The sequence below is a fragment of the Haemaphysalis longicornis genome, unplaced genomic scaffold, assembly GCF_048455015.1.
Source record: "Haemaphysalis longicornis isolate Haplotype H1 unplaced genomic scaffold, Haemaphysalis longicornis Haplotype H1 scaffold_1, whole genome shotgun sequence".
In the NCBI taxonomy this organism is placed as follows: domain Eukaryota; kingdom Metazoa; phylum Arthropoda; class Arachnida; order Ixodida; family Ixodidae; genus Haemaphysalis; species Haemaphysalis longicornis.
Window position 1 is genome coordinate 78,976,531 of NW_027526203.1, and position 22,217 is coordinate 78,998,747.

The window sequence follows — 22,217 nt, forward strand, 5'->3', positions numbered from 1 at the left end:
CTAGCCAGGGGGCCAGCTGTCAAACCATAGCTGCTCAGCCATGGTGAAACTTTAGCCATGCAACTTACTCGTCCGGCCGTTCCACTGCAGCAGGGGTTTTAATTGTGGTGTTGCAGCTCTCATCCAGCCCTAGAATAAGTATAGCCAAGCTGTTTCTACAGCCAAGTGCAGAATTTATAACCTTGTAACAGCAATCATTTGTGCTGTTAAGGAAAAAAATTAAATTCAGCAACTGACAAAGACTGTATTTATTACAAAATGTGGGGCAGATTTATTCCCTGAATTGCTGCTCATAGTGATGCTGCTTCCATTTGATGCAACCACTATGGTGGTCATGGACAGAGTACAGCTGCTTTGCTCCAATGGAAACCACAGCTGCCATGCTCAGGAGTGCCTGCAGCAAGGAACAAGAAGAAAAAAAAGGATGTGAGTTACAACACTGCACAGCCCACAGTCACCAAACTCAGCAAGGCAGTTCGAGGCCCCTACAGACATTTAAACTGCAGATGTGCAATGCATCTAGCTTTAAAGGGACCCAGCAACACTCTTTGAGCAGTGGAACTAAACCTCCGCGACGTTTAGATTACACTGCCAGGGACACCTGAGCCAAACATTACACTTGCACGTGAAGCAGTGGGTGCGTACATCACCGTGAAATACGCAGAAAAATCAACCACGCTTTCAATTTTCCTCATTTGCGCCCCCGGCATGGCCTAAATGACGTCATTGCAGCCATGGCTGTCCTATTGGCCGCCGCTGGTCAACTTCGTGGCTTATGTCTCGCATTCCCTGTGACGATCCACCGTCATCGGCACTGTGTACCAAACTCTTCTAAACCTGAACCTGTATGCAGTTTTGGGGTTTTTGTGTTTTGAGTGCGCGGAGTTTGAGTGATGGACTAAATACTCCCCTTTCAATGAGACAACTCGACAACAAACGTTCATTGCTTTAAAAATGCCCTACCAGCCTGAGCGCGCACTTGTGAGCAGGCTGCAATGCCTGCTTTTTTGTGGCAGCAGACCGGAAATACCCTTCCACATTGCGGAGAAACGAAGAAAACTCCCCGGCCTGTGATATAGTGGTGAAGGCCCCCAAAGAAAATGCCGCGAGCTGCCCCCACTCCAGGAGAAAGCGTGCAGCTTTCGTCGCGTTGTCTGCAGTCGAGTTGAGAGGGAGCAATTTTGCGTGATTTCCCATCGCGCGTAGTTTCGGTTATAGTGAACAGATTTTCTTAATTCTTGTGAGAGGAGATTGCTGGGACAATAGACTTTAACCCAAAATACATTCCAAATAGTCTATGGTAAGTGCTGCAGGGTTCCTTTAAGAATGCATAAATTCCAGAATGAACATTTATCATGAATGTTGAGTTACCAGTACCTGTTCAGTTACAAAGAATTTCGACAACTTTTTGGAAGTTCGAACAATGTATCGCCCAAAGCCATTTTTCAAAGATACAACTGGTTCAAAAAAGTGAACCAAAACAGAGGAAATAACACAAAGTAACAATAGTCACAATGTTTTAGCAGAACGGGCTCCCCAGCCTCACTGAGTCAAGACAAAGCTGAGAGTTCCTAAATTTGAACTATAATTATCATTTAAACCATGCTTTATCCATAACCATTACTCATGATGCACAGCTAGGCTGTTTCCCTCAGTTCAGTGGCTGCTGCCAGAACGTTTCAGTCGATACACAAATAGTCCATACTGACATGAGCTCACTGACAATGACTTGTTTGCTGGCCTAAACAACAAGCAAGACACTGGTATAAATTAATTTATGCTTGCAATGATTGTGCCTTATTTGTAGTTAACAAACCAACTGCAACTCCAAAAAGCAACATATGCTCCAACTTAATATTTTAAAGCTAAACTGCATTACTTCATTGTGAAGAAACTTGAAACCTCTTTTTGAGCACAAGTGCACAGCTTCAAACTGTAGACTGTTAGTTCGGGGAAAAGTTTATTCAGCTATTCCAACTATGCAAGCTTGCTGCAATAATAAAGAGAGCTGGGCAATTGGTTCTGCGACAGTACAATGAAGGCTGTTAAAGTAATTTTTTTTACCATAGAGGCACTCAGCTCCCATAAGCTAACGTGCCAGTGTACTGACCCCAAATTCGGTGTGAACAGGAATGGGGACAGAGAGCGCAAGCTGTTTCAAATTTACACTAAGCAAAACAAGCTCACCCAACACTTCTTGTGTACGGGGATGGTAACCACAACTTCACAAGTGTAGCAAGAAATGAGGAGACGGTGAATTGCTTCTTCTGTTTCAATGCAAGCAAATGACCTGAGTTAATACCTAAACTGCTGAAAATTTGATTTCTTTGCAAAGGTGCCAAGCGCAGGCCACATTTTTAAGTTATATATAGCAGATACTGAGTAGTGATCCAGATGACTTTTCCACTACACAGCAATCCAACAGCCCCGTTAACACAACTGAATGCATGTGAACAACTGCCTAAAACATCCTTTAGCCAGAAAATGTGCCTCCATGATTCAACTTGTCTCCGTCCCTGTACAAAGTTATTTTAGCTTCCCTGTCCCAGTTACATAACTGTAAGGACAACTGTACACCAACAACGGCGTTATCTTGCTCTCCTCTTAATGTTACATCTACAAATCAACAAATCTGTCTGTCAAATGAATACATGACAAAATCAGTCAGGCTGACCTTTGCAAATGATGAATAAATTTTTCTTAATCTTATGCTCGTCTGCATCAAATTTCTTCACTTCTATTGCACTCACTGAACTTTTGTATTATAAATCAACAAACCAGTTTTTGTTGCACCAATAATAAAGCTTTCCTTTTCCCCTCAATACTCCATAAAACAAGCTGACTGTTTTTTTTTTTCATTTTTATAGTGAGCCTAAAAAGAAGCACACAAAGATTTTGGCCAGCAAACAAAAGTAAAAATCTGATGTGGTGGATATTTGAAAGAAGATAATTACAACTAAAGCGAAAAAATGGCAACTCTGAACAAAGTGGCTTAACTGCTGGGCAGTGCAAAGGAAACAGCAAAAGTAAAATGTTCACTGGGAAGTCAGCTATGGTGATGCAGCTGGAAGAATATTCAACTGCAATTTCCAGACGTGAAGTTAAGCTTGATTTTTTTTGCTCAAGGTGATGGAGAAGGCATTGAAACCGTGTAGTTCACTCCTTTAGTTCCAACGATTCTAAGATTTCTGAGAAGCCCAGTTATTTACACTGCCTCTTTAACTCAATTTAGTTAAACTCAAAGGCTAAATTATTTAAATTCTGTACTGACCCCGTATGTACTTCATGTGTTTTTGGCCGCCTACATGAATAACTTAAGGTGTAACGGGATGACTTGGAGAAGCTGCCCGCATGTCCCTCCACTTTTGGGCCTAGTGGATCTAGTACCAGAGATGGCAAAAGTACTTCTAAAAAGCAATTAAATTACATTACTTATTACTTTCCTAGAATTTTCTAAAATGCTATTAAATTACATTAGAAATTACAGCTGTCTGAAAGTAATGACATTACATTACTATTACTTTTCTAAAGTCACGAAATTACTTTGGAACGCATGAAAAGGGAATGAAGAGGCACGAGAAAGCAGGCAGAGCTCTCATTGAAGCATTGTTTCCTTCGTGTTCGTAGAGTTCCAATGCCCACATACTTTCTGGGCATTGGAGATCTACTTGTTCAACTTTTCTTGGTCAACTTTTTATGCCGTAAGAAAAGCAGGCTGCCTATATCGTAGTTGGAAGTAATTGGGAAAGTAATGAGTAATTTCCATAAAATTAATTGCCTGGAGTAATTTATTTCATTACTAAATTAACAACACTCCAGAGTAATTCATTAAATTACTCACTGCAGCAGAAAGTAGTTTAATTAGTGTAATTTTATTACTGCCAAGTCTGTCTAGTACCAAGCAGTGTTTTATGAGTGGTAAATTCTCTGGTCCTGAAAGTACACAAACAAAGCAACAACAGAGCTTAGTCTCAAGTTTAGAACTGCATAGTGCTTACAGCAGAAGCACATTAAAGGGGCGGGGAAGAGATTTTCTAAAAAAGTTGTGTTGTGTGGGTACTTATAACTGTGGAATTTTAATAAACAATGCATAACCGTTCTGCTGCCCGATATTGGCAAATAAGAAAAAAAATGCAGTTAATGTTTCACCGAGGCTTTCCTCCTCAAATCGTGAAGTGACGTCTTGGTAAGAAGCCAATCACAGTTCCCCCTTGTCTGCATATGTCGGCACAGAGCGGGTTCGCAAAGGGTCAGATAAATCTGCACCATAATGAAATTCGCCTTGCAACTGAACGGGAGGTGTGTGATCTCTGATGCGACTGATCAACTGGTCGAACTTTCAGTTCACAATGCGAGCGAGTGACGCAGGCAGAGGTAAGCAGGTTGAAAGTAAACTGGGTATTTGTAAACTGTTTACACTCTTTCGCACAAGTCTAAACTGCAGACGTCTGTCTCACGTAGCCTGTAATGTGAGTTGCACGAACGTGAAACCTCTGACCTGAGGAGATAAATGACCAAAAGCTTAAAATGAGAATTTACTACCTAACACGTTCATCGAAGGAACTTCGAGTAGTGGAAACTTAAGGGGGGACACTGGTCTTAAAACAGCCTCTCTTAATTTTCTAGTGAACTTTGTAAAACTTGTCAGTCTTGCTGCTTTTCTCTCACTGATTTCAGATATGCCATTATTTTCTCAGTAGGTCAATTAGTTCCCAAGATAATTAGCACTAATTAGCCATTTTTAGTCGAGCAATAGACAAAACAGTGTTGGTCGTAAAACTGTAATCTTTATATTTTCCAATACTATGAACCCTGGTGAGTGCAATAATCGAAGCAGTTTTTTGATGCATCGCTTGGAACTAATTTTACAGCTCATTAAACTTTGGTAGCACCAGTGGCAAGGAGCCATTTTGAGTGCCCACTTCGAACACCAAAGTTTAACGAGCTGTAAAATTAGTTCCAAGCGATGCATCAAAAAACTTCTTCGATTATTGCACTCACCAGGGTTCATAGTATTGGAAATTATAAAGATTACAGTTTTATTACTACCACTGTTTTGTCTATTGCTAAACTAAAAATGTCTAATTAGTGCTAATTATCTTGGGAACTAATTGACCTACTGAGAAAATAATGGCATATCTGAAATCAGTGGGAGAAAAGCAGCAAGACTGATAAGTTTCACAAAGGTTGCTTGAAAATTAAAAGAAATTGTTTTAAGACCAGTGTCCCCCCTTAAAACCAGCCCGTCATTTACTCATCAAGCACAAAAATAACTAGCGAGAAGCAGGGACACAGCGCTGAGTCCCACCATCACGCAGTTTGATTGCTTTGCATGTTTCCTGCAATAAACAATGCTCTTAACGCTGTTTCGTTGATTGGGTATGCTCCCCTTTGGCTCACTGCAGAAACGCTCAACCATCAGTTGGCAGTGAAAGCTCTAATTTGATTAGAATTTATGAAAACACACCTCAGTGCTAGGTTACAAATGTGAAGCGGCCTTTATGCCGCAGTTTTCTCTCACGTGCACTTCTGCGTCGATAAGGTAGTGGGTGAAGTGTCTGACATCAATGCAGGCTAGCCGTAACGTTGGGCTGGCCCGGCGGCCTCAAGTTCAAATCGCACATGGGGCACTTTTTTTTTTGCTCTGACGATTTTTTGCCATTTGATATAAGAGGTACGATTCCAAAGAGAATGCAGCAAAACGTGAACTTCAAGGGACACTGAAGTGAATTTGTCAAGCTCACGATTTTGCTTGCACTGCGTAGACTGGCTCAAATTACCACACTTTTCATCGTTTATCCGGTTGATAAGTCGTCAATTATTTTATAAAGCGGGAAAGAAGGAAAACTACCATGCACGGTCTGTGGCGGCTGCACCAACTAAAGGCCGTGACGTCGGGAGGAGCTGACACCGTGATTGGACGATGTCCAAGGTTAGCATTCAAACAACTTTCGGTTTCGGTTCTGTAAAGCAACATGCTTGACATCCGACGGCATTGTTGGATGGGCATTCTCGATATCTCAGTAATCGTCGTTCCGCGCTTCTGCTAGTTGTCGGCTGTCAAATGCCTAAGATAAACCTCCCGGAAGGTTTGGAATCGCAGCAATCACTAGCCGAGGCCTACGCAGTGGATGAACGCCCTCCGCGTCACTGCAGATGCTCAAATGCCATGCGCTTTTCCTGCATATCCCGAGCTTCCTCACTCATGCCAGTATCGTAAAAAGCTAGTTCGCAGCAGGCCAAGGGTGTGCTGATTCAGGCCTGTGCCCACTGCCCGCAAGCAGTCGATGCTTGTGGCAACAGCACGCCAACGAGAACTCGCTAGCGCGTCATTGTCAGTATGCGCACGTTCTGCGAACTCGCTCGTGGAGCAGTGAACGTTACGGCCCAAAAATGGTGAATTCAGTTCAGAAAACATTGGCCGCATACGAAAAAATCAACTTACAAAAAAAAAACCCACGTACCCTCGGGGATTCCAAGTTGCCACTTTCAAAACAATAATCCTAGCGCCGCAGACCACTCGGCCACGAGCCAGCACTGCCGAGGCTGAATATATAAGGTCTATAATGTTTAACTGGTTTACACTTTTATTTAGTTTTAGCATTTCAAGTACTTTATGTCACTATTTGTTGTATAGCGCTCCTGCAGTAAGCGTCCCCCAAACTTCCACAAAATCTCATGTCTAGCAATTGCACCTCTGCTGACCGCTGTGCTTGTTCGCCCAGCGCAAAAAAGTGCTTCCTGCTCCCTAGTTTTGTGCTGTACGGTAAAAGTTTCAGTTGATTTTATTTCCTTAGTACCTATATTGATTTCGCTGACTCTTCTCCCACCTTCAAGTGGCCTTAGATTTTCCTACTAGCGTAAAGTCAGTGAAGCGTCGCATGTGCACTTGCGCAGCGCTTGTGTGGAGCGACCCGGACTCGGAGCTTGACGCAGTGTACAAACTAACAATGTAAAGAAAGGCACATTCTTCCATTCACAAAGGTGTTGTGGCTTAGTTTCAACTGAGCGAGCGAATTCCGAGGACCCGTCGGCGGCCGGAAAACTAAACGCTGGGCCGACTGACTCGGTCGGAAGGTCGGCGAGCCGTGCAGTAGCGCAGCCAATTGCCAGCTCATCTCCTCCCGACGTCACACGAAAACGCCACAGAAAATGGGCGTGGGTGCAGAGAGGAGGACAGCATTTTCGAATTGATTTTTCTACTAAATATATTCGCGTAAACGCGCTCACAGTGGTCGAAACATGGCCTATGAACTCCGGACTACAATTTGTGCTAGTAATCCCGCAATGTTTACAAATCACTTCAGTGTCCCTTTCAGCAAGAAAACTGGCTACAAATCGTACAAACAGCCAGTAGGTCTGAGTCATAGCCTCTACAAGAGGCTATGTCTGAGTTCTGTTACAATGGTTGCCACACAACAGAAGCGGTCGCGACACCGGTCACGTTAATAGAAAACTGGTTTGGTAGCGAATCAAGGGTGCATTATTTTTAAAATATTGGGTTTGCAGTTGTACAGAACAATATACACAAGGAGCATTTAACTTTTGACTGTTTTTACTGCGACGTCACTGCTAGTTGCACTACCGACTGGAGTGCGTGCATGGTCGCTTGCGATGCACCTCAAAACAAGAATTTAGAAGTCTCCTAATTTCCAGAAGCAATGAATTGTTAAAATATTTTGGATTTATGTTCTTAGAAGGTAATTCAAGTAGACAAAATTAAGCAAAGACAAATGGATTTTCTCTTCACGACCCCTTTACATTTCCGTGAGCTTCACATTTGAAGACATCCGATTTGAAACCAAACTTGCCTTTCTTTCACTCTGCCCTAATCCTGCGTTTCCTTATACACAGAATCCTGTTAGTGCCCACGCTTTATTTGAACAATGCTGCCTATGAATATTTGCATTAGCTGTGTCTACCAATGAGCGAAAAAGTGGCTTGAAACAACACTTGTAAACACGGCAAAATATTGACAACCAGAGAGTGAGTAGCTGACTGGGACTGGCACAGAGTACCAACTATTTTGCAATGCAAGAACACAACCAGAGGTACATGGATGCACATGCACAAATGAAATGTCATAAGGAAAGTTTCCACTCTTCTTAATAAATACGCTCTTCTGCATACTTCATCTCTCCAGTATACAGGCCTCTTGACACATTCATATTTTTTCTTATGGCGTAAGCCTCCTGCGTTTGTCGCAAATGCATGTGGCTGCACTAACACAATATTTTTTCTTGCGCAAGGGGGTGCTGGACTCCATATCTCCGCCAACCAGTACAAGACATGCCTCCACAAAGTTAAGGACCGCTTCGGCATGCAGATTGTCAGGATAAAAGAATTGCAATTCCTGCAGTCATCTGTGTTAGCGGCAGCGCATAGAGTACTAAAAAAGAGAACCGAAAATGCAAAGAGTAACACTGAAAAGGAGCGGGGAAATAAAAACCGTGAAGTTGTGTCACAGCTTCAAAATATGTCCCACACCACAAGAATGGTAATGAATGACAGGAGTTGAGGTGCGTTTTCACCACCCATCAAGCATGCAGGAATGTGCACCCGCAGTGTAAGCAAGATGAAAGGGACCCTACAACTTGCTTTGAGCAGTAAACAACCTACGCGATGTTTCGATTACACTGCGAAGAATACCTGAGCCAAATATTACACGTGCACATGAAGCAGCAAGCACGCAAATCACTGTAAAATATGCGGAAATACCATCCGCGCTCTCTTCAATTTTTCTCATTAATTTATGCACCACCGACACCTCCGAAATTGCGTCATTACTGCCATGGCTGTCCTATTGGTTGTTTGTAACGCTCTGCCGCCATCGGCACTTTGCACCAACCTCTTCTATGCCTGAACCTGTACGAACAGTCTCAGCATTTCTTTTGTTTTGAATGTGCACGAAGTGTGAGTGACAAACTCATTACTTCCCTTTCAATCAGACCCCTTGAAAACAAACTTTTATTGCTACAAAAAGCCTGAGTGCGCGCTTGCGCACAGGTAGCCACGCCTGCTTTTTTGTTGCTCCAGACCGGAAAGAAAAGGAGAAAGCTCCCCAGCTTGCGATATATCGAAGGCCCCCTAAGAGAACACCGCGAGCCACCCCCTTCTCCGGGAGAGAGCGTGCAGCCTTCATCGCGTTGTCCCACTTGTCCGCAATGAGTTGAGAGGGAATGATTATGTGCGATTTCTTATCACCATAGCTTCCATCATAGTGTCACGAAGCCAAGGACGACGCAGTTGTCTTGAAGGAGAAACAAGTTTATTGGAGCGAACTTGTGCTCCCCTAACAACTCAAAAGAATACAGAGGCGGCGAAGCAGCGGTCAACAAAGTGACTTGCGTCGGCCAGCGTCGCAGAATCGAATACCCCGGCGTCTGCTCTGCCGGCTTTTTATCTTTCGGCGCGCGTGGTTCTCGAACCGTCGATTCGCATCGAGAACATTGTAGATCCAAGAAGATTATTCCAGGCTGTTCACGTTAGATCGGAATGCTCTCCCCATCAGAACAGATAACACATGCGGCACAGAAAGAAAGAATGGAACACGCGCTTCCCTTGGCACAGAGATAACACAGACCGGCGCAGCCGGGCGGTAAAAGCAAAACACAAATAAACAAACCCGATGCATAGTTCGCGGCAATAGCGAACATATTTTCATGATTCTTGTGGGAGGTGATTGCTGGGACAATAGACTTTACCCCAAAATACATTCCGAGTAGTCGAAGGAAAGTGCTTCGGGTCCCTTTGATAGGCAAGGGTGCGAGAAAAAGCCCACCAACGCCTACGCAAGTTGCTGTGTAGGGACACTGCTTATGAGATACCTCTTTCATGTGGAAAGGTCTACATAGGGCACACTGGAAGGTGTGTGAACGTGCGATTGTGTGAATATGAACATAACTTCTCAGTTGAGAACTGCACAAGTGGGCATCACCCCATCCATAGCTCTGCAAGCGCATGTATGCCGCTCTTAAAGCAAGTGAAAATTGTCCAGGTGCAGTGATACATGAGGAAGGGAGATACAGGAAGCTTACCACATAGGAAAGAATGGATGCGATCGTGTCAGTGACATTTCAACGGGTCTTCATATGAAAGAGCGTATTTATTAGGCTGTGAATTTCCTTACCACAATTTTTTTACATGCAAGTGGAGCCACGTAACTTTGGCTTGCAATTATGTGTGTTCTTACGCTGCCTAAAAGTTAGTTGCTAGTCATTCCTGTTCTCACCAGCCACTCTCTGTGATTGTCAATATTTCGCGCCAAGTTCAAGTATCGTTAAGATGCACGAACTCGCCAAACACATCTTTCTAAGCTTGAAAGGGCCGAAATAACCTTAAAGGAGCCATGAAGACAAAATACAAGTTTGTGTTATTTGAAAGATTTAGTGTTTTATAGTGCCTCCAGCACTTGTCCGAATGCAAACGATGCTTTATTCACTGAGAAATTAACCAATTTAAGTTAAAATTTTGATTTTCCTGATAAATCGTGTGTTTTCGTGGTCTGCAATGACATCACAAGAACCGACCGCTCTGCAGCCTAGGGTCCCTTGATTCACGCGTCCACCGTCAGGGTGGAGACACGTCTACGCTGGCGCCGCCATTTTGTTTCGCTCGCTCGCGGCCGAAGCAAGTCATTGTATCCAAACCGCGCTAAAACTATCACTGCAACGCGGTTAAGGGGGGACGAGGGTCTTAAAACTAACTTTTTTATTTATGGGTAGAAACTTATGAAAATTTGCACACAAATGTATTTTTCTCTGTAGATTTCAAATATGCGATTATATTTGAGCTGCTGCTGTTAGTTTGAAAGTTATCATGCAAAGTATTAGCATCAATTGCGTTACCACAAAAGAGACTGCGTATTTGGAAGCCCACGGCCCTAAAAGAGGGGCTTGTTGTTTCATGTGTCTTCATGTTTTCAATACGTGCTCTTTTTAGCAAAACAAGTAATTGGAAGTTATCACTCTGGCTGCGCTAATCAACCCTAAAGGGGCCATGCAGACAAGATACGAGTTTGTTTTATTCGAAATATTCAGTCTTTTACAGGTCCCGAAGCGCTTGTTCAGCAGCAAACGATGCTTTATTCACTAAGAACTTAAATGTTTTAAGGGGAGAGGATGTCTTAAAATTAACTTTTTTATTTATGGGTAGAAACTTGTGAAAATTTGCCCAACAATGTATTTTTCTCTGTACATTTCAAATATGCAATTATATTTGAGCTGCTGCTGTTAGTTTGAAAGTTGTGATACAAGTTTAAACCGTAATTAGGTAATTTCTTACGCAGCTTTAATGAACTTTTGCCTTGCATTTTGTAGCTTTTTATTACATGAATTGATAGCCAGAGAGTTCCCATACCCGATGGCATTCATGGCACCCCAAAAAAATATGTCAAGTATACAAGGTGGCAGTATTCAATATTTTGGCTCATCAAAATAACTGCAAGTCATTAATTATGCATGGCCTGAATAGAAAAACGAAGAATGTCATCAGGTGCCTCAGGCTGTACTGGAAAAAACGGTACCAAGATTAACCTTATGAAGCAACAAGAAGTTTCCAAAAAGCTGCGTAAGGCTGACGTAAACGACCAAAAATGTGAAACTGAGAAAACTGCATTTGAAGTTTGGCCATGTGTTATGAAATGAACGGTCAGTAGTGTAACTGCAGCATTTCCGTATAACAAAGACATGTTCTTCCCATTTCCAAATCTGTGTTTGGATTCCAAAAATGTCAACTACAACTGGAGATACCAGAGGCCAAGTAACGTACACCATCAGGAATTCAGCAAAATTTATCGACTTCAAATCGGTTGGCGTCTTGCTGGAGTTGTGAAATCTGGTGTCGTCTCGCTGGCATTGTGAAAACTGCAACAGTCCTTTGTAAACTGGCATCATTCATTACATTGCACTTTGTTACCCAGAATATTGGGTACGGCGGAGGAGGGAGGGAAGAAACTTGCTTCAGCTGCCCTCTTTTTTTTTTTTGTTCTTTGGTGAGGCTATTTTAGTCGTGGTTTTTGCGCAGGAAGTTTGAGAGGATACAGGGGTCAAATGCAGGGCAGAGAGTATACAGGGGGTCAAATGACTTGATGTTTTTGGGAAAAAAAAAAGTAGCCGAATGGCAAGCTTTGTTGGCCTATGGCAGTATGGCAGGAAACTTTCTGGCGATCCTGTGACAAAACACTGAGCTTTGATTTCGCAACACTGAAGTTTTAAGTGGGTGGGTGGTGGGGGGGGGGGGGTTCACAAGTTGTAGAAGGCTTGCTGTACAACTCCAATGTGTGACGATCGTCCCCTGGTCATCCACATGCCATCAAACATGACATCAATGTTGTTTGGCGGCTGAGCAAGGTTCCTGTACAAGCCCTTGACGACACACACACTAGCTATCTGCTTCAGAGGCTGCTGCAGTGTCCTCGCAAACCTGGACCACTTTTTTCAAGTGCGCTTGGAACGTCTTGAGGTGTAGGCTAGCCTCTGTGGGATAAGTTCATCCCAGCACAAAAATCCGACAGAGCAGACACCCCCTTTCCGATGCTTTGAATACTTTTCAAGGCCGTTATGTTTACCTCGAAAGGAGTGATGTTGCCAGATTCTTCGGTCCTTGGTGACGAAAAACACTCCACACGATGTTCGTAAACCAAGCACGTCACCTGGAGCCTCATGGCGAGTCTGTACTGCCTGTCAGCCGTCGCAAATCCGGTGCTGCCAGCCCTCACTCGACGTGCGCAAAAAGGTCTTTCAGCATTGCCATATCCACTAAGACAAAATCTGTGCCGGCATTCTACCTCCGAGTGCGCCAGATCCAGTTCAAGGAGGTCGAATTTCCGCTGCGTTGGTGATTTGGTCTCCATGCCGCGCTTGACCTCGTCTGCGTGTTCCGTACGCGCGGCGATCTCCTCCGCCGTGTAATACCTTGTGTCAACTCGACAAGACGTGCTTGGACCAGGTCTGGATTCCCCAGGTAGTTGGTCAGGCGATGGGAAAGGCGAAGCAATACGAGGCGGCGAACAATTTTCATCCGGCTGAGTCGAGCGGCCCGAAGTCGCACTACTCGGGCGGACGACGCTTTCGCTTCCCGTATACATGACGGGTCGTCCTCTTCAAACGTACGTCTCCTGGCATCAGTCACGAATGTGTGCGATGAAAGAATCCAAAGAAACCGCGAAAATGTCTAGCAAAACTACTCTAAACGAGCGCTGTGCCAGAAGAGCGGACTCCGTCAGACGCGGGTAGCAGACTCCATGATGGCGAAAGAAAAAAAAAAAAACTGACGTAGCAGTCGCGTTGACCAATGGGAGGCGTCAGACGACGAACTCAAACCGCGCGCGCGCGCTGCAGCCAATCGGCGGCCCAGAAGGCGCCTTCGGAAAACTGGCAAGGGCGGTCGTTCTACTAAAGCGACGCCATTTTGAGATGTCGCAAAATACGCACAAAGAAACAAACTTCAAAACAAGACAAGATGGCGCCGATCGGTCGACTGCTTCGCCCGCGGCACGCGCGAGAATTTGAAACAAATTTTGCTCGATTCGGGGCATTTCGTGGCCCCCGAGACGTTTCAAAACATGATTTTCGAGTATTTCCCGATCGAATTTAGCGTTGATATTTTGAAGGCAGGTGCTTGAAGGTACAATTACCGTAAAACCCCGCGTATAATACGAGGTTTTTTCCCAAATTTACTACGTAAAATTTGTGCCTCGTATTATATGTGGATCCCAAAGTTTTCAGCCGAAAAATTGCACTTTCGGTTTCGGTTTCTGCGGAGGGTGCGCCATCTTGCGGTGGCGTTAGCTGGCTGCTGCTTCTCTCAGCCGGCGCCATTTTGACTGTTTTGACCATGCGAAGGATCAGCACGTTCGCCGCAAGTCTATCACGATGTCGGGTGCACGAAGGTAGTATTCGGCTGCAATTAAAAGAAACGTTATTTTATGCGCCGAGACCACCAGGAATAGCGCCGCAGTACGGCAGTTCGGGGTCGTCGAAGGCAGCATTCGCGGGTCTGGAGAAAGCAACTGGTGCTTGACTGGATAAAGTCTGTGGTGTCGGCGGCCTGGAGCACTGTTGGGGGTTCCCGTCAGTGCTCGTGTTGGACGCCTTTCGCTGTCACCTGGCCGATTCCGTGAAGAAGTTGTTGCGCGAACCCCGCACCGAACTCATTGTCATTCCAGGAGGAATGACATCCCAGCTGCAACCGCTAGACGTTTGCATCAACAAGCCTTTCAAAGACTGCATCAGGTCGTGCTACCAAGAGTGGATGAGGTCAGGTGACCCGTAAGTGACAGCTACCGGATGGCTGACGCGGGCTTCTCCAGCGGTGCTTTGTGGCTGGATCGCGGATGCGTGGGCCAGCATCTCAGAGGAGCTCCTCAGTCGCTCTTTTAAGAAATGCGGCATATCGAACGCCCTTGATGGCACTGCGGACCACTTTCTGTGGGAAGACATTTCCGACAAGGCGACTTCAGGAGACAGCGGCAGCGAACCTAACGATGACTGAACAGACCTCGGGAGACAGCTCCAGCGAAAACTGACAAAGACTGAACGGTAACTGCAGTGGAAATAAATGTTTTCTGTGCTCTTTACCTCGCATTATATGCGGATGAAAACTTTTTTTTCTGATTTTGCTGTCCCCGAATTACACCTCGTATTATACGCGGGTCCGTATTATACGCGGGTTTTTACGGTATTCCAAATATTAGATTTTCTCAAAATCGACATTTTCGCCATTTCTGATCATTCTAAGACCCGCGTCCCCCCTTAACTGGCGAAGTTTGAATCATCTTATCTGTTTCGCATTGCTGGGTCTCGTGGGTAACGGAAAGAACAACGCGTTGAGCACGTTGACCCAATTGCAGCCGCACGGGACCGTTCAAAGGGTGTCTCCACCCTGTACGGCAGCGCTGGCATCCTGGCATCGAGGTACTGGCGTGTTTGTTTACGTTACTGCACCTAGATGGCGCCACCATATTGTGGCAAGCCGTTTTCTGCCTTTGGTTTTTTTTTTGACCGTAGCCTTTGTTTGTTTGTTTTTTTTTACTGTATTTAAATCTGGCTTGTTATTGTTCTGGGAGAAGATCGTTTCGTGAAACATAGTGCTCGCTCTACAAATATGGTTACGTAAAACACCATTGCGTCAATCAATCGGCCAGTGTCGTCTGAGACAACCCCAAAGACCCGCAGTTCTGTGCAGCTAAACAAGCATAGTGCATGCAGTACCAACAGTAGAACGCATCAGTACTTCTATGTTTACATGTGCCTTCGTAACTTACAATGTTTGTTCCACCATTCTTACGGCTTTTAAGAAAATGTACCCTAAATTTAAGCGCAAATAGCTCGTTCGGCAAGCTTATAAGCTCTGCCTAATTTGCATTTGCTTTTTCCGCCCTCTGCCAATCCCAGAGTTGTCACATGTGAGACATCATAGGTTCTGTTGCGGGAAATGAGCTAGTGGGTCGCATGGCCATTCTTTTTTTTCCTAATTATGTAGCTTATTTCAGCAAAGTTTACGTTAAAAGTTGTGTCAGTATGATTCTAACGTGGCAATCTTTTGAATGAAACAAACTTGTGTTTTCTCTTCGTGGCTCCTTTAAACACAAAGCAATCGTACTGTGCTTCATGGCTATGCCAAGGAACCCACCAGTAACTATTAACAGTTGGTATTGTCTAAAGCCTAATAAACTGCATGTCAATTTCCTCGATTTTAAGATGCAGAAATCCCACAAACCTTGTGAGATTAACAGCAGTGACGCACAGATTTCGCCCACTCTCGTCCACAGCGGTTGTGGCAGGATCAGAAGCAGGGAGCTCATGCCAGGCACTGCAAAGAAAAGCACCACGTATAATATACGGTACATTGGAAATGAAAAACGGACAAGCAACCAAAACGAATAGAAAACCAGGCAAGCATTTTGAATGCTTGAGCGGGGTGGTCACAAACTGTTACAAAACTGTAAAAACAACTCTTTCTTTAGGGTCTTTGCAGCAGCCATAAATTTTGTTGGAATTTGTTAGCACCAGGAAACTAGTCTGTAAACAGGTCCTCTGACACAGGGGTTCCCTCTCACAAGTGTTGCAACGTAATGAGAGCATACTTGTCAATCTTCCCACGAAAACCTGCCTTGAGTTGTTCGCAACACCCAGAAAGTTTCCATAGATGCCACCCATCCTTGTCACAAGTGAAGGCATCATGAACTGACAACCTTAGGTTGTCCAGTGCTTCATGTTCAGACGATATACGAAAATGCTATAAATCAGGGGTTGGCAGCCCGCAGCCCATGGGGCAGTATTATGTGGCCCCGGGCACAATGGTAGACCCCCTTCTCCTCTGTCACTTACTACCTGAAGGCCGACATGGCAGTTTCGACCTCAACTGGCATGAAAGCTCGTCACATTCGTGCTGAAAATAAACATGATAAGGATTGCTATTCTAGTTTTGTACACTACTTTCAATTTCCCCCCAAAAAATTATTTGCCTGCAAAGCCCTCCTCCCCTCCCAACCAATGTGCCCTCCGGCCGCCTCCGTGTCCATGGCTTTAAACCCGGCTCTCCGCCTGAAAAGCTTGCTGACTCCTGCTATAAACTAATATTCAGCAAAAGTTGCAAATTTTTAACCTGTTACTACTTGTTCAATTCGAAGTGAATGAAAATAAGTAAGATCTCTCCTTTGCATGCATCACGCAAGCATACAAACCCATTAAACCCTTCGTAATTTCAATGAAAGGCCCATGAAGACTTGGTAGGGTTGAGGCTAGGCCAAGTTGATTCCAAGTTGAAAAAGACGAGACTGGAAACTGGGCGATATACATAAGACAAAGAAATGAGGAAAAACACAAGTGCCATTGTTTGTACTTATTTCTTTGGCTTTTATGTTGCCTGTTTTGGGCATTTCTCTTCTTTTCACCCAAGACGACAGCCGACATTTTTTTTAAAGACTGGGCAGTAGCTCATGGCTCTCGACAATTGTGTTCAATAGAAAACACTGGCGTCATCACTGAAGGATCTGTGTTTTCTCAGAAGGATCAGGCAGAGCAGCCCACCTTGGATACGTCAGGGGAGCCCTGACTTAGGCAGTTTGGGGAGAGGCACATGGCATCACACTGATGTCGATGTCGAAAGGGAATCCGTCCTTAACTTTTTTGAGCATGCACACATCAAAACTGATTTAAAATATGTTCTACCGAGCAGTTACAGGTTAACCTTCCTCAGGGGTGTCTCCATTTACAACGAAAGCTTTTTATGTAGTCATCTGTGCTTTGAAATTTTGTGCCAGCACTCCTTTAAGGGGCACATTGAAGTTTTTACAATTCCCCACACTATAATGTGGCAAGGGCCCTGTGACACACTGGAAGGCAGCAACAAAAAATGGGCAGTCAGCAAACTAGATTCCACACCATTAAGATGAAACCAAATCTTTGGAATCGCCGATCAAATCTTGCAGAGCTTTTTAGTGTTTTAAGTGCAAAATTATATAGCCATGGTGTTCGTTCTTGCTTTAGGTGCTGACTCTGAGTAGAAGCAGGCAACTGAAGCTCACCTGAACCCTCAGGGAGTTCAGAGGGAACACCAGGCATGATTTACCGATAATTCTTTCAACTTTAAAAGCTGCCACGCAGTTGAAGAGCCATCCAAAGAATGGTGCAACATCCTACCATTTGCAAAACAGCTTTCCTTATTTATGCTGCTTTCCTTATGCAACTGCATTGTAGCTATGTTATCATTAGAAAATATTGTTAATTTTGACATGGAGCCCTAGAAGTTCTGGCAAGAAGTCAACCAAACTGTTTTAATATTCAAATATTTTATTGTCCCCACACCATCCCCCTTAATTGAGATTAATACCCTAGTTACACGGCGGCAGTAACCGCAGTTACGTTTAACGATGGTTACTAAATTTTAACCGCAGTTATCGCAAACTGCGGTTTTGGCTGTTCATGCGAAATTCCAAGAGTGTCGACAGCGGTCACTTGGTTGTGAGCGTAACAAAAACACTTTTAACCTCACAATAAAAACCAAAGGCGAAGCAGTGTAGACAAAAGAAAATGTCATTAAACAGTTGCTTCAGACCCAAACGCGACGGACTCGCGCGCGGCGAAAAAAAGGCTTCCCCAGCAGCTCGCGACCAGCTTGTTCTCGGGTCAGTTCGGTGTTTGGAACTTAGGGTCGCGGTGAATATTTGACCGGCGCTATCTCTACAACTGTGAATTACAATCCATAGCACAATTTTTCACCACGCTAACATCCACTTTCTCGCATGTGGAAGTTCTTTCCATCAGACTGATTTCGAAGAGCGGCGACAAGCTGTTGCTGTCGTGGTCTCGGCCGGTTCGAGCCGCTTTCAGTGCCGTGCGGACAGACGAACCGGCATGTTTGCAGGCACGGCCGACGTGCGCGCAGATCATTTCCGAGTGCTGAAAACGCTTCATGATTGCCTGCTTTATCCATATTTTTTGGCAAAAGATGAGTGGAATTTACAAATTTAGGCTTTTCTCATAGTTGATCGGGTGGACCGGGAAACGAGCTGCTGCTCACGGGCGGTCGTGCCGACTGCGAGAGCGACGCAAAGAGTGCAAGCTCCTCTTGGGGGCAGCTTCGGGGGCTCCCGCTATTTGAGGCCTTCGTCTTCTGCGAACGCCAGGTGATTTTTTTCGCCTACGCTGATGCGCCGCCACTTGTGTGCAAACTGACATGTGCAATTTTTGAACACTGTGGCAGCGGCAACTGCGGTTAGCGTAACTGAACTGAGGTGGCCAAGCTCAGATTGCGTTAACCATGGTTAGCGGGGTAACTGTGCCCGTGTAACTAGGGTATAAGTGTCCCAGTCCACTGTGGGAAACTATCAGGCGAGTTTTACTCATTACATAACCAACTGAAGTGTGTGTTAAAATAGGCCATTTCAATCTCTCATTTGGAAAAACAAAGCCCATGAAATGTGTATTTTGAGAACACTTATTGATACAGTTCCGTCATTATTAAAGGGACCCTGCAACACTCTTTGAGCAGTGCAAGTAAACCTGCGCGATGTTTAGATTCCACTGCCAGGAATACCTGAGCCAAATATTACACGTGCATGTGAAGCGGTGAGTGCGCAAATCGCTGTGAAAAACGCATGGCATGGCCTAAGCGACGTCACTGAGGCCATGGCTGTCCGATCGGCTGTCACTGGTCAACTTCGCGGCTAATGTCTCCCATTTACGCTGTCGTCATCGCTGTGTACAAACCTCTACTACTACGCCTGAAGCGGTAGGCACAGTTTTGCCGTTTCTTTTGTGTTTTGAGTGCGCGCGGAGTTTGAGTGATGAGCTCAACACTTCCCTTTCAACGGGACTGTGATGACTGGCATCCCCCGGCCGCGACAACGCGCAAGCAGACGACGGAAACAAGCCGGCGGTGGAAGAGAAGACGACGACGAGCGGATCCACGCGAAGCACGGAGCACGAGAGGGGAGTGTGGCAGCAGCGAGCAGCGACGAGACAGCGCTAAAGGAACGGGGGCAAGGATTCCTCTCGGGAGGCGGTTGGAGGGCAAGCCAGGAGCGTGCTTGCGCCGTGCTCCGAGAATCGTCCCGGGAGCTGCTCCGGGGTCCCTCTGCTGCAACACGGGGTGCCTGTTCCCGCTGGCGAGATCCGGAGGCATGTTCCGGGCCAATATTCGGGGCGAGGCCTAGAGTGGCCAAGAACTAGCGCGGGCATCGACATTCTGTACCTGCGACCACCACGTCTCAAAAGGCAACGTTCGACCGAGGTTCCACGCGTTCCATCGACGTCATCCCGCCCAGCGTCGAATAGACTGGAACGTGAGCGTGTCCCCTCGTTTTTCCCTTCCGCGCGAACTTTGGTTTGGACTTCAGTGTTATAGCCATTCCTCCGCGTGGCGCGTGTGCTGCTTTTTGTTGCCGATCAGGTCGCCAGTTTTTTCCCCAGTGTTTGTGTGTCCTCAGAAGAATATATGTTTTTTAAGTTCTCGACCCATGGCGTCACTTGTCGTTGATCCTCCTCCGCGAGCCACACACCCGCCTGCTTAACACGCGGCCTCACAATTTCTGCCGTCCGCGACAGGACCGCGTGCTAGAATTCCATCTTGAGACTAAGCAGGCAAGTGGGTGTGGCAAGCGAGGATGGATCTAGAAAAGTTGATGTCCATCGGGAAGGAGCTAGGACTGTCCGGACCAGCTCTAAAAGAATGGATTGACGAGGAACGCATAAAAGAAAGGGACGGTGCGCAACTGAACGCGAGGCGGCTAAAGAAGCGGCAATACTAGCCCAGAAGACAGAGTCCAAGACCAGAGCGCGCATTGAGGCTGAACGGGCCCTGACAGAACTTAAGCTGCGGCTTCAGGAAGGGTCGCAGAGTTCTAATGATGTGGGAGGCCACACTGTGACTAATGCAGCACAAGGCGTCCACAGCCCTCACAAGTTCATTCCTGCCTTCAACGAGGATTGAGATGAGCTTGACGCCTACATCCAGCGTTTTGAGAGGGTGGCAACCAGTCAAGGGTGGCCCTCAGACAAGTGGGCGCTGTCCCTACACTTGTGCTTGACTGGTGAAGCTCTTAGTGCCGTTGGTCGCATGTCTTCTGAGGATGCCATGAATTACCCTAAAGTAAGCAGACCCTACTACAGAGGTTCAGGTACACCGAGGAGGGCTACAGGTGCAAGTTTAGGGGGTCTAAGCCACAGAATTCAGAGACAGGCCATCAATTTTCGGGCCGCCTACTCGGCTACTTTGACAATTGGCAGGAGCTGGCGAAAACGGAGCAGACGTACGCCGTGCTCCGAGACAAAATAGTGGCCGAACAATTCCTGAACAGCTGTCACGAGAAGCTAGCCATTTTTCTCAAAGAAACGGGCTACAAAAACCTGGACCAGCTAGTCGAAACCGCCGACCACTACCTTGAAGCGCAAGGTCTCACCAACTTGGCAACAAGCCGAGAAGACGAGAGGTGCTGGCAGCCTGAAGTCGACAGGCCTTCTGACCAGGAGTATCCTAAGACGAGGCCTTACTGCTTGTTATGTAATAAGCAGGGCCATCGGCCAGCAGACTGTTGGACGAAGTTGATGTCTCCGTGTTCCAGCCAGCCCACCAAGAAGAATGCCTTCTGCTTAAGGGGCCGCAATCTCGGACACCAGGGTGAAGCTGGCGCAAACCTGCCCGAGAATGAGGGTCAAGCAGCAAGCTTATTGCCTGGACCCAATTCCTTTGAGATGGAAGCACCGACCAAGTTTCATCGACGCCAGGCTCCGCCAGAGTATGACTGCAGAAACAGACGCAAGGTGTCTCACGAAAGGAAGCCGGTAATAGCAAGCACGGTTCTTGGAGAAGGCAGCGTCCGCGTCCCAGAAGACCTGTGCGGTCAGAACCTGCCGTCGTCTTCGCCAGCGGTAGCAGGATCGAAGTCCCACAGTTGCGCCTACGCATCAAAAAGCGAGGCTCCAAGAACAATGCCGCAGGTACCTGCCGTTGCTGAGAGCCCCTGCACTATCACCTCTGCTGACTTATGTGCGCTACAGCAGCAAGACCCTTCTCTCCGAAAGTTTTTCGGCGAGGTCGGCAGAAAGGGGACATTCAACGCAGCGGTGATCGAGTTCGTGAAGACTGCTGGGGTTCTTTATCGACGGCATCAGTTGCCCTCCGGAAAAGGAAGAAAGCAACTCGTCGTCCCCCAGGAACTACGAGGCATCGTCTTGGACAAGGCCCATCAAGGAAACCTGGGCAGTCACAGGGGTATCAGGCGAACCATGGAGCGCATCTGCAAGGACTTCTACTGGCCTGGGATGCAAGCTGACACCGCACGCTTCGTAAAGTTGTGTCGCATGTGTCAGAGGGCTGCGCCTAAACACCGAGTAGCCACGGGAGATCGTGGCGGAGATCGAGGCATTTCGGCGTGTTGCCATCGATCTGGTCGTCCACCTCTTGCCCATCACCTAGAAGAGAAACCCCTCCACAGGGTTCAAGATGCCACACGCACCCAACAACGAAGTTGCGGGTGTGTCATTTCCTCTAACTCCTGTACTACCACCGACTGCTCGTGCCGATTAACCTGTACATTTCCCACCCACTGACAGAGTAGGCACGGAAGGGGGCACCTTTGTCCAACTTTTTAAGTAGGCAGTTTAGTCTACAGAGTGGTTTTAAAAGAGTGGCAAACGCTGTTTCTTTTGTTGGTTTCCCTTTCATTGGGCTAGAGACTGTTTTGGACTGTTTCGGACAGTACTCTTGTCGTG

At 46.1% G+C, this 22,217-nt stretch overlaps 1 long non-coding RNA gene across 1 annotated transcript in view; it reads right to left on the reverse strand.

Moving 5' to 3' along the window:
- Positions 1–260: 260 nt before the first annotated feature.
- Positions 261–22,217, reverse strand: part of LOC144164670 (uncharacterized) — a 40,162-nt gene continuing 18,205 nt past the window's right edge. The window contains exons 4-5 of the long non-coding RNA XR_013321220.1: positions 15,721–15,813; positions 261–394 (exon numbers count right to left, since the gene is read on the reverse strand). This is a non-coding gene — a long non-coding RNA (uncharacterized LOC144164670). The remainder of the gene's footprint in view (positions 395–15,720; positions 15,814–22,217) is intronic.